The following is an 11,143-nucleotide window of genomic DNA, read 5'->3' as shown; positions in this document are numbered from 1 at the left end:
GTAAAATTGGGAAAACTTTCCAAAAATGAAATACACATATTTTTGTGGAACGGACGAAAATGAGAAAGTGCACATATTTTTATGGGACGAAAGGAGTATATAAAAGTATGATTCACATACCACTAACTTTTTCAACCCACTTTCTATTATTCCCTCCGTCTCATAATAGATCTCACACTTTCCTTTTTAGTTTGTTCCACAAAAGATGTCACATTTCCTTTTATGAAAAAAATCCCTCTCACATTAATATAAATATATTGTTTTCTCTCTCAATCTAACACATAAAACAACATCTTCTAAAATCTCGTGCCATTCTCCAAGTGTGTCATCTATTATGGGACGGAGAGAGTTCATTTCTTAAAATCCATGTCGAGTCAAATAGTGACAAATTGTTACAAACAGATGGAGTAGTACCAATTTACTTGCCAAGTCAGCATTAATTGAAGTCTTGATTTTCTATTTTAATTTATTTTATATTACTTCTTTTATTGGAGTCTTGTTTTTCATTTTAATTTGTTTTTCTTTTATTAATTGTTATTAAAATTAGTCTCATTTGTATGATGGCATAATACATTATATTTTCTTTTAAAATGTACTATATGCTTCCCGTTATAGTAGAGATGTTTTATTTTTAGCAATCATTTTGTAAAATTAATAGGAGAAATAAATAGTTAAAATGAAGAGAGTAAAGTAGGAGAAACAATAATATAAAGAAGATTTTTCTACATTATTATCACTCTTAGTTTACTCTCCCTTCATTTTAACTATTTATTACTTCTATCATATTTATAATGAGTGTTCAAAACGAAATGTCTCTACTACAATTTAGATTTGGGGAATATATGATATCAAAGAATTATACATAAAAAATTAATTTAAAACTCATTTATTCAAACTAGCTTATGAACATTAATTAAAAATCTCTGTGAGAGTTTATGACATATATATTTATATATATGTAGTTATTAAATTTCATTTCAATTTTTAGTTTATTATTTTAGTGTATCTAGAACAATTATAGTATTACTTTCCCGTCTCATAATAAGCGGGTCATATTCTTTTTTGGAATGTCCCACCATAAGTGAGTCATTTCCATTTTAAGTAAAAAAATAATACTTTTTACTTTATTTTTCATCTACTTTATTCTTTTCACCCAATACTTTTTCTTCTTTCACATTTTATTCTCTTCACTTTAACTTTTTAAATATTAATTTCTTAAATCTTGTATCAAAAGAAGTGGCTCGCTCGTAATGGGACAAAGGGAGCATTATTTTATTTTGCATTCATTATTCGCTTCCATTTCTCTATAAAAAATATGTTGTAAAAATGAATAATTAATCACTACTCTTACTACCTAAAGTAATTGTTAGTAATCACCAATCAGTCAATCACACAACGAAACAAAATGCAATACAGCGTCATTTTATGGCACAACACCATGCTGTGAATTTTCTTCATTGTAGAGGATTCGTCTCCTTAGTGGAATGTAGTTTTACAAGTTTCATAATAAAATGTGAAGAATAAATTAGAGGAATATAGAGTACACTGCCAAAAATAGTAGCAAAAATGAAAAGTGACAAATTTTTATGGACGAACAAAAACGGAAATGAGTGACAAATTTTCGAACTGAGATACTAAGGCCACCCGCAACGCGTCACGCGGGTGGCTCGTAACCCGTCACGTCGGGACGAGACGGCGGCGAGACGCTTTGCAGCGTCCCGTCTCGTCCCCAGCTCGCCGAGCGTCCCGTCCTGCCAAGACGGATGGCGAGCCGTCTCGCCACGCGCCAGCGTGACGTGGCGCGCTCCGGCGCCATGTGTGACGCCCACTCGCCGGCCCGCGAGTGGGTATCGTCACGCTGACGCAATAAATCATTTTTTTAATTCAAATTAAAAAAATAAAAATAAAATAAAAAATCGAAAAAACGGTAATATTACCGTTAATATTACCGTTTTTTCTTTTTTTTTTCTTTTTTTTTTATTTTTTTACTCTATAAATACTCCTAATTCATCCTCATTTCACACACAAATACACATCTATTCTTCCCAAATCATCTCCATTTCCTCTCCAATTTTCATCTAACCTCTTATCACAAAATGTCCGGCGACGGAAACTCTGGCGGTGGCGGCTCCGGCGGGTTTGACATCAACGCGTTCGGCAACTGGGGGCATGTACAATGTCCTGGGTGGTGGTTCCGGTTCGTCGACGCCGGGCGCCCAGGGTTCGTCGACGCCAGGGGGGTACCAACCACCCCATTTTGATGTGGATGCATACGCCCATCCCTCCGCCCCAAGGTATTCGCAGGGATTATCCCAGATTCGGGATGATTATTCGGCTGAACCCACTCCAGAAGGAGGCCGAGGCGGTGGAGGCAGCCGAGGCGGTGGAAGCTCCAGGGCGGAGGCGGACCAGGAGGAGGAGGAGGATCTAGGCCGGCGTCCGTATAGCCACAAGGAAACGCTGGTTGTGTACAATGCCTGGATCAGCATCTCGTACGATCCCATCGTTGGGAATCAACAATCCCGGAAGTGCTTCTGGGAAAAGGTCATCGAGGCCTACCACGAGATTAAGCCGAAGGGGTCCCGCCGTCGCACATTTAAGATGCTCTGCGCTCACTTTGACCGAGTCGACAGAGAGGTCAAAAAATTCTGCGCCTATACAAGAGTGAATCGGCTCATTACCAAAGCGGAGCCACGGGAGCCGACATTCTGAGGTCGGCTCTGCGAGAGTCTACTTCGTCGACACCGGCAAACAATTCAAACATGTCGATGTTTGGGAGGTCGTCAAAGACGAGGAAAGGTGGACCGTCGGTGTCAGGTCCAGCTCGGGCTCGACCTCGAAGCGCACGAAGCACACGGCGGGTGACCAATACTCGTCTAGTGAGGGCGGTTCGGGCAATGCTGCACAAGAGTTTGCCTCGCAGGAGGTTGAGGGCACGACAGACGATGTCGGGGGTCCTCCCGTGTGCGCCGTCGGCCGCAATGGAGAAATGCGGCGAAGCCGGCTAGAGGGAGGAGGGGCCGAGCCGAATCAAGCCAGACGGGCTCGCGGGCACCCTCGAACTCCCTAATGTTCATGTACATGACCGCCACAATGACAGACACTTCCCGCATGACGTCTCCCCAATACCAAGCCTATCTTGCCGGAATTGAGTTTATGGCAAGACAACTTGGTATTTCGCCTCCAGGTGGCTTTAGTGCACCTCCAACGCCTTCAGGGGATGATTCGCCGGCGGAGTAATTTTTTTTATTTTCTATAAAATTGTATTTTAAATTATGTAATTTTAATTTTTTTAGGATTTTAATTATGTGTTTTTTTTTGTTTTTTTGAATTTTAAGTTGTATTTTTATTTTATGTTGTAATTTTCATTTATTTAATGAAGTGTGTTTTTATTAATTGAATTTGTTGAAAATAAAAATAAAAAATGAAATTGAATGAATAATAATTTAAGAGACGGTTAAGGGACGGATAAAGATGGAGGGTTACAAGTTTCGTCCCTTAGTTAAGAGATGGAGTAAAAAAGTACAATGAGACCCAAGAATAGTAATTTAAGAGACGGTTACGCATAAGAAACACGCAGATGGCCTAACAAAATAAAATTAACAATGGAGTACTGTATATTTTCGGATAAAGTTAATAATTGCACCCTCTCTCCTCGCAATTATGATACTTCTCTCCTCCCCACTAGACGGCGATCCATCTTTCCCATAATTCTAAAACAGAATTCTTCATTTTATCTACTCAAATTCATTCTTCTTCACTTAATTCCAAATGGAAGATTCTTATTGAACAATGTTTTCTCTCTATTTCTCTTCCTTCCTTTTTATCTTTCTCTAATTTTTGTGGTGAGAAGCTGTCGTGGAGTCAGGAGGCGGATCTGCCGTGGATCAACGACAGGTTATTAAATTTCTCAGCGGCACTCAAGAACCGACAGTGGGGTCGGCTAACCCCACCTGACCGTACTGGGTCCACCCCTGGCTGAAGATAGTTTTCAGAAATTTCAAACATTTGAATAGTAGAAAATTTGGAAAAAAAAATTAGGAAGGGCTCCTTCCCTCTTGTGACTGAGAATTTGATAATAGAAGAAAGTGAAGGAGAGAATAGAAAGAATACAGCGACATGAAGTCGGGACGACGATGTCAACGTTGAAGTGAAGTTGAGAATAGAAAGAATACAGCGACATGAAGTCAGGACGACGATGTCAACGTTGAAGTGGAGTGACAAAAATGTCTTTATAGGGCCTCAGAATGTTTTATTCTGAAAAATCTTTATTTGTGATTATATTAAACGTTAGAGTTATTTGGGGGATATTTTTTTTGTTAGGGGACTATGGTGCCACAACCCCAAACACTGGGGACTAATGAGACAGTTAACTCTTTTAAATAATATCTCAAGACACCTCACTCTAGACGTTATGGCATGCAAGTCTGTTTGTAAGCCATGGCTCGGTGCTGTTGAAACACATTCAAAGTCATACATATCATTGAGTTTGTGAATTAGTTGAATTGGTATGTAACTCAAGAAGCTTTAGTTTCTTGAAAACGTAAATAATATTATTAATCAAAAGTTGTGGTAGAAACAAAGACAACGCTATTTATAAGCGCTTAAAAAACCCTAGGGACTCAAAAGGAAATAAAACGAAAACTAGAAAATTAAAATTAAACAAAAAAAATGTAAATTATCTTTTTCACCCTTTAAACGATGTCATATGGCCAAAATCAATCTTTCATCGTCGCTGAAGAATTTCTATGCTCAATTCCCAAGCACCGTGCGAATTTCTAAGAACTATGTGAATTTCAAGTCATTCCGACACAGAATGTTTTTGATGCGTTTTCGGCGTCGCCGACGCCTACTGCTAGAACTGCATCACTATGCACAATTGAACACCTTTATGTATCCTTCTCCATTTCGGTAATAGTACGCAATCTTTTTCTAATTTACTATATTTTTATCTTTTCGCACGATAAATTGTTTAATTAAAATAATAATATTTCATATTTTTGCAATGGCAATATGGGATCCAAAAGTGCATGCTCTGTTAGGAATTCTTGTATTCATCTAATGAGCGCAGTGGAAATTGCAAACAAGAATAACCGATCTAGATTCATAATCATATTGCAAGTTGAGCACGTAATACACAACGAAACTAAATCTTACTTGTTGTTGTGTTTTCTTCTACGATTGTGTCCTGCAATTTGAATCCACTACTATCGAGGTCCACGTGTATTCTGATCCGATGCAGGAACAATTCCTCGGTACAATCGTTCTATAGAGAAAGCTAGGAAATCTCTTGTGAACGTAGCGCCGCTTTTCTCTCTTAGAGAATTAGGTTTTCTGTATCTTCTATTCTCTACAATAGAGCATATATATAATAGAATAAATGTAACATTGGACCAAGCCCAATAGAATTATTTCCTATTAATCTAATCTAGCCCATTAATATTTCAATCTCCCACTTGGACTAGCATTAGATATAATACACAGCTCTAACATTGTACCCTTGAGCGGATCAAAATACACATATAGTGTGACCCTTTAGGCCCTCATTATCGACGACGATATAATCGAATTCTGCACAAAACTCCTAGACTACGTTGGCAGCGTAGCTCGATATATGAAGGACGTTTACATGAATTTGGTAAACAAGCCTTTACACAAAGTTTATAGTAATATCCTTTCATTCACGAACCACTCGATTGAGCCTAAGATTTGTCATGTGTCATCCAAATAGCTCAATCACTTTATCTCATCTTTATTAAATGACCCATTCGATCATATTCAATTACTTTAATTGAATATATCTTTGCATTGGCCAATGACTTAATGGTCAAGTAATATAGAGAATTTGAGTGTTCTCTCGAAATTCTAATCGATTAATGAATCTCATTCTTGGCTTAACTACCATTTCCATTTATCTTATGGTATAACCAACACAAGTCCGTGTCTCAATCCTCCTTTGGTTGGCAAAGCGTTGGACAAGATCAAAGCACACCACTCAACAAACAAAATGTGTAATGACCTCAGATCCAAGGACTATTACATACTTCATGTACTAATAAACTGTTGACACTTAACAAAACAATTTAATAGTAGGGTATACCAATACTCTCCAAAGTATACCATGTGTCCATCACGAGTATCTAATATCTCATAGTTGTGAGAACAACTACATTCTCTAAGAATGTGATGCAAACCCCATGCTAACCTATAACATATCATCAATATCCCATTCTTGATGATCATTGGTTAGGGCTATTTTAGAATTATACTATATCATTAATGTCTCACACCATTAACGACAGTCATAATTCAAGGGAACAAATATTTAGAATAAATACAAACATTTTAAACAATTATTCCAATAAGTGCACAAAACTCATAGGAAACAAAATTTTTATATAATGTGATCAAGTAATATTGTCTCAACACAAAATGTTTCTAAGACATATAAAACTGTAACTCCCACTGATTCAAAGCCATCTACCAACATGCTTAACAACTAAGCTCTCAAAGTGCTTGTTGTGTTTTGCTATACATAACGATTTGGTGAAAGGATCAGCCAAATTATCATCAGTGCGTACTCTTTCTAATTTTATGTCGCCTCTTTCAATTATTTCTCTGATCAGATGATATCTTCTGGGAACATGTTTGTTCCTGTTCGTAGCTCTAGGTTCTTTTGCTTGCGCAACAGCACCGGTGTTGTCACAATACAAAGGTATTGCACTATTGGCACTCGGAATGACACCCAGTTTTTAACGAACTCTAACAAAGCAACAACTTCTTTGTCAGCTTCAGATGCAGCAATATACTCGGCTTCGGTGGTGGAATCGGTAGTTGTACCTTGTTTGGAACTATTCCAACTCACTGCTCCACCATTGAGGACAAAAACATATCCAGACTGAGACTTATAGTCGTCATGGTCTGTTTGGAAACTAGCATCAGTGTACCCAGTAACTGATAACTTTGGTTGTCCACCATAGACTAAGAAATATTCTTTAGTCCTTCTAAGTTACTTAAGAATAGTCTTAATAGTTTTCCAATGTTCCTCACCGGGATTTTGCTAAAATCTGCCTATCATGCTAAGCGCATAGGCCACATCTGGCCTAGTAGAAATCATGGCATACATAATAGATCCTATAGCCGAAGCATACGGGATCCTTTTCATGTTGTCTCTTTCTTTGTCATTAGAAGGACAATCCTTCTTTGACAATACAATGCATGTCCCATAGGAAGAAAACCTTTCTTAGAATTCTCCATTGAGAAACGCCTTAGCAACTTGTCTATGTAAGTGGATTGTGATAATCCTAACATCCTATTTGGTCTATCTCGATAGATCTTAATTCCAAGGATGTAGGAAGCATCACCCAGATCCTTCATCATAAAGGAATTAGACAACCGTTCTTTCACGGATTGCATCATTGAAAGATCGCTTCCCATAATCAAGATGTCATCAACATATATGATAAGGAAGACAACGTTACCATTCTCGTGTTTACTATAAACACATGGGTCCTCTTTGCTTCTAACAAAACCAAACGATTTGATTGTTCTGTCAAAAAAAATATTCCAACTCCTTGAAGCTTGCTTAAGTCCATAGATGGAATTCTTTAGCTTGCACACTGCATTCGGCCTTTCTTTCGATACAAAACCTTCTGGCTGTGTCATATAGACATCGCCTTCTAATTCTCCATTGAGAAATGCGGTTTTGACATCCATTTGCCAAATATCAAAGTTGTAGTATGCAGCTATTGCAAGTAATATCCTAATGGACTTGATCTTATCAACTGGCGAAAAGGTTTCATCATAGTCAATGCCTTCTCGCTGACTATAACCCTTTGCCACTAACCTAGCCTTGTAGGTTTGTACTTTGCCATCTGCATCTCTCTTCTTTTTGAAGATCTATTTGCAACCTATGGGGTAAACCCCATCTGACAAGTCAACTAGTTCCCAGACTAAGTTGAAGTACATCGAGTCTATTTCAGATATCAAGGCTTCAAGCCACTTCTCTTGATCGGTGTCTGACACCGCCTCGGTATAGGTCTTAGGCTCATCATCATCTAAATCAACTTCATTATCTTGGTTCTCAACCATTAGATTCAGTCTCTCAGGTGCATGACGAATCCTTCTAGGCCTATTGAGTTGGTTTTGCTTTGGTTCAGGTTGTTCATTCTATATGTGAGAAGGTTCAGGAATATCACTATGATCTTATTGAGGTAGAGGTGATGCAACTATTGTATCATCTTGTCTTTGATGCATCTCATTGTCTTGAGGTAGTCCTTCGAGAGTTTCTCTAAGGTCCTCTCTAAGAGTAATTTTCCCTCCTAATAGATCATCAAAAACTCCCACTGAGTTATTGTCCAATCCAGTGGATAATATCTCATCCTTATTGTTAACTTGTGGTTCTTAAATTTCTTCAAGATCTACTGTATTTTGACCTTGTTCCTTGCAGACATAATTGTCTTCAAGGAACGTCACATTCCTTGATGTTATCACCTTGTGATTTTCAGGACAGTAGAAATCGTACCCTTTAGTTTCTTTAGGATATCCCACAAAATAACATTTCTCACTTTTAGTTTCCAATTTATCAGTCATCATTTTTCTTAACAAAAGCTGGACAACCCCAGGTCCGGATATGGTTAAGACTTGCTTTCTTGCCACACCATAACTCATATGGTATTTTCTCGACTGATTTAGAAGGAACCCTATTTAAAATGTAAATAGCCGTTAGTAAAGCATGACCCCAGAGAAATAAGGAAAGACTAGCTAAACTCATCATGGATCGAACCATATCTAATAATGTCCGGTTTCTCCTTTCAGATACTCCATTCATTTGTGGTGTACCAGGAGGTGTCCAGTTTGACTGAATTCCATGCGATTTCAAGTAATCAAGAAATTCTCAGCTCAAGTATTCCCCTCCTCGATCTGATCGAAGAGTTTTGATACTTTTCCCAAGTTGTTTCTCAACTCCACATTTAAACTCTTTAAATTTCTCAAAGGCCTCAGACTTGTGTTTCATAAGATACACATATCCATACCTTGTCAAATCATCAGTGAAAGTAATGAAGTACGAATAACCACCTTTTGCTTGAGTTGGAAACGGTCCGCACACATCTATGTGAATCAACTAGAGCACATCATTAGCACGCACCCCTTTCCCAGAAAGTGGCTTATTAGTCATCTTTCCTTTGAGACAGAATTCACAAGCACCATATGATTCAAAATCAAATGAATTTAGATAGTCTAACTTTCTCAATCTCACTATCCTTTTCTCATTGATATGACCAAGTCTACAATGCCAAAGATAAGTAGCATTATTCGTATTATATAGCTTAAGTCTTTTATTTTGCACATTGAGAATATTCCGTTTGCATTCAAGCATATATAATCTATTCTGTAAAGAGGCATTTCCATAAAACAATCCATTATTAGAAAACGAGCATCTGCTGTTTGCAAAATGGAAGGAAAAACCTTCGATGTCCAACATCGGAATGGAAATAATATTCTTTGAAATAACTGGAACAAAATAACAATTAGGTAAATCTAGTCTATGTCCTGAGGGAAGATCTAATCTATAAGTTCCCACGCGTTCGACAGCAACTTTTGCTCCATTTCCAACACGTAGGTCTACTTCCCCAGGCCTCACTTTCCTGCTGTCAATTAAACCTTGCACATTATTACAAATGTGTGAACCACAAGCGGTATCCAATACCCAGGATTGTGAGTTATTCATAGACATATTTATCTCAATGACAAACATAGCTGAGCTCCCACTCATTGCACCTTGTGCCTTGAGTTTTGGGCAGTCTCTCTGCCACTCCGTGAAATTTGACCTAGTCAGTTTGTTTGTTTCCATCATACACTCATAAGATAAGTTTGACCTATTATCTGAACAGAAAATAAAACGAAAAGCAAATTAGAAAAGCATGCAAAGATCACATTCGCATCACTAATCAAACAAGGGTTTATTGATTGATTAGCTCCCACTAATTTTGACATATATTATGCCCCCAAACATAAAATACGAATTTATATCAAATATAAATTTTAGTGGTCAAGATCTAAGTCTATATTATTGCAACCCCTGCTTTGGCTGATCACTACAATAATATCACAAGGTAGGCCTCCAAGCCAATTGCAACAACTATTTTGCAATTCTTGGTTTATTAATCCAATTAATATGCATCCATAAACTATTTAGGTCGCTTTGGTGTCACTAAACAATTTAAGCAAGTCAACCCCATCACACGATGCCAACCATGCATCTATGAATGAGCATAGGCCTTGTAGATTTAGAGTAAACACTTTGGCGTAAAACTCGTGGTCGAAAAGGCTAGGAACATCAAACAATTATGATGGACGATGCGTTTGTTTCAAAACAAGACTTATAGTTTATGGGGAAAAGTGTGATACTAGTTCTGTGAATATAATATCTGATATTAAATTTCAAACAATTACTGAGCGCCGCCTACCCAGACATAGTATAACACAGACTACAAATACTGGGCGCCGCCTACCCAGACATAGTATAACACGGACTACACACACTGGGCGCCGCCTACCCAGACAATAAAACGGTCTCTAACTACTATAGTTAAAATAAATAAGCATGAAATCAAATAGCATGCTTATCACATAAGATATCAAATAATGCTCAACAAATAAAATCAAATTTTATTCTCTAATTAATTGTGGATTTAATTATATTAATTCTAAATTAATATAATTATACATATTTAATATTAATTCCAAATTAATATTGTGCCGTGGAATATATATTATCATTTCCATATAATAACTATGTCCCAATTTGTTAATCTAATTAACGAAATTGATCCAATCTATATTAATTCTAAATTAATAAATTTGTAAATCAAGTAATAACTCCAAATCATCATCAAGCACACATATATTATTTATTATTCCAAAATAATAATATTAACAAATTCTTGCTTATCAATCCATTAATCCAATTAATAAATTTATCATCTAATTTATATCAATTCCAAACTAATATAAACAGATATTTAATATTAATTCTAAACTAATATTAAAGTAAAGGCACGTTTAGGGTACTTAATATTAATTCTAAATTAATAGGGTACTTAATATTAATTCTAAACTAAACAGATACCCTAAACTGGCA

The sequence above is a fragment of the Salvia splendens genome, chromosome 17 (genome assembly GCF_004379255.2).
Source record: "Salvia splendens isolate huo1 chromosome 17, SspV2, whole genome shotgun sequence".
Taxonomy (NCBI): domain Eukaryota; kingdom Viridiplantae; phylum Streptophyta; class Magnoliopsida; order Lamiales; family Lamiaceae; genus Salvia; species Salvia splendens.
This window is presented reverse-complemented; position numbering follows the sequence as displayed.